We start from the raw sequence: 2,836 nt of genomic DNA on the forward strand, positions 1-2,836 counted from the left end.
GGTTCGCGGGCCTCTCACTGTTGTGGCCTCTCCCGTTGCGGAGCACAGGCTCCAGACACGCAGGCTCAGTGGCCATGGCTCACGGGCCCAGCCACTCGGCCGCATGTGGGATCTTCCCGGACCGGGGCACAGAACCCGTGTCCCCTGCAACGGCAGGCGGACTCCCAACCACTGTGCCACCAGGGAAGCCCGAGCTCTGTTTTTTTTTCCTGCAAAAAGCTTTATTGTTTCCATTTGGTCCAAGACTTGGGAGAAGGCTCCAGGATGGTTAAGAAGTTGCCTACTGGCTGCAGAGGGGGGCTTCAGGTAGAGGCCCTGACACCAGAGGGGGTCCTCAAAGGCTGCTGGGCTCCAGAGGCTCCTAGTCATGCTTGAGCATGAGCCTCTCAAAGAGGTACTCGCCCAGCCCAGCCTGGGGACCAGCCAGCCTGCAGAGGTTGGTCAGGTGGTCACCCATCTTCTTGATGAGTTTCACCTCCTCATCTAGGAAGTGGCTGGATGAGCTCTGTTTAACTGGCTTAAAGAAAAGTAAGTGCTTACAAACCAAACAATTCTAAACACAAGAGAAATTGAGATAAATGAGTTTCAGGTTCATGTGAACTGGAAAATAGTATTAAGTTAATGTTTTTGTTGATCTAATTAATATAGACATGTCTTTAGAGTCATCAACATTAAGTATAATACTTTCACTGCACCTAGGTTTAATAGAAGTTAAATGAAATCTTGTTATACCTGTTGCAAATTTGTCAGCAAGAAAAATTACTTGATATGATGAAAGCTTAAAGTAAATGTAAATGAGATAAGAGCCTTAGGTAAACTCTATATGAATAATTATGTTCTGAAGATTATCTAAAATAGTCTTTCCAGATTTTGGTAACTATTACTTGCCTCTTGGTTTTCACTAGAAATTAAGATTTTTAAGAGTTGGGGATTTTAATTTAAATATATAATTAAAGCTACTGAAAATAATAAAACATTTCAGTATAGTAGAATGTGTGCTTTCAGTTAAGAAGGTATGAGTGATGGAATTACATTTTACTGAGGAAGTTTTATACATGGTCAGGATTAACTAAATTTAGATTGAATTTAACTAAGTAAATGCATTTTGTTAAGTAAGCTAATACAAGACTGGAATTTGATCTCTCTGTTAGAAGTGCTCCTTTTTGATAACAGATTGTATGAGTTTCTGTGCCCTTAGGTGGTCCGTATTTGCTTTCTTTTAATTGTTTTGTGACTTTGGTTAAATGAATCTGTATTGTTTCACAGTGACCTATGATCCTGTTTTGTTTTAAAGCGTTTTTGATATTTTTAACAAAATTCCCAAATATCAAAATCTGACAAAAGTTTTTAAGCCTCCAGACTCTGGGTTACTTGGAAAGAACATCTCTGAGACATCTCAGAGAGGAATATCAAACTAAGTTTATTTGGTTTGTTAAATTACTTCAAAAACATGGTCAAGTGATTGCAGATGAACCTTAGTTTACAATGGATGGATGTTATTAATATAGATATTCCAAAATTTATATGGAATCCTTAACATCTGATATGTCCTGATATGTTATCAATCATAATTCCAGTTATTCTAAAATGTTATATGTCACAGAAATATCCAAGTTTCCTGCTAATTGCATTGTACACAAATCTTTAGATTGGAACCAAGATGGCCAAGTAGAAGGACGTGCTCTCACTCCCTCTTGCAAGAACACCAGAATCACAACTAGCTGCTGGACAATCATCGACAGGAAGACACTGAAACTCACCAAAAAAGATATCCCACATCCAAAGACAAAGGAGAAGCCAAAATGAGTCGGTAGGAGGGGCACAACCACAGTAAAATCAAGTCCCATAACTGCTGGGTGGGTGACTCACAGACTGGTGAACACATACCACAGAAGTTCACCCACTGGAGTGAAGATTCTGAGCCCCACGTCAGGCTTCCCAACCTGGGGGCCCAACAATGGGAGGAGGAATTCCTAGAGAATCAAACTTTGAAGGCTACTGGGATTTGATTGCAGGACTTTGACAGAAGTGGGGGAAACAGAGATTCCACTCTTGGAGGGCACAAACAAAGTAGTGTGGGCATCGGGACCCAGGGGAAGGAGCAGTGACCCCAGGGGAGACCAAACCAGACCTACCTGCTAGTGTTGGAGGGTCTCCTGCAGAGGCAGGGAGTGGCTGTGGATCACCATGAGGACGACACTGGCAGCAGAAGTTCTGGGAAGTACTCCTTGGCGTGAGCCCCCCGAGTCCGCCACAGCCCCACCAAAGAGCCCAGGTAGGGTCCAATGTTGACAGGGAGGGAACCCAGCCCCACCCATCAGCAGTCAAGTGGATTAAAGTTTTACTGAGCTCCACCCACCAAAGCAACAGTCGGCTCTACCCACCAGTCCCTCCCATCAGGAAAAGTGCATAAGCCTCTTAGATAGTCTCATTCACCAGAGGGCAGACAGCAGAAGCAAGAATCCTGCAGCCTATGGAACAAAAACTACATTCACAGAAAGACAAGATAAAAAGGCAGTGGGCTATGTACCAGATGAAGGAACAAGATAAAACCCCAGAAAAACAACTAAATGAAGTGAAGATAGGCAACCTTCCAGGAAAAGAATTCAGAATAATGATGATCCAGGACCTCAGGAAAACAATGGAGGCAAAGATCGAGAAGATGCAAGAAATGTTTAACAAAGACCTAGAAGAACTAAAGAACAAACTAACAGAGATGAACAACACAATAACTGAAATGAAAACTACACTAGAAGGAATCAATAGCAGAACAACTGAGGAAGAAGAACGGATAAGTGACCTGGAAGACAGAATGGTGGAATTCACTGCTGTGGAA

Source organism: Neophocaena asiaeorientalis, unplaced genomic scaffold (genome assembly GCF_003031525.2).
Source record: "Neophocaena asiaeorientalis asiaeorientalis breed wild unplaced genomic scaffold, Neophocaena_asiaeorientalis_V1.1 scaffold82, whole genome shotgun sequence".
Classification (NCBI taxonomy): Eukaryota; Metazoa; Chordata; class Mammalia; order Artiodactyla; family Phocoenidae; genus Neophocaena; species Neophocaena asiaeorientalis.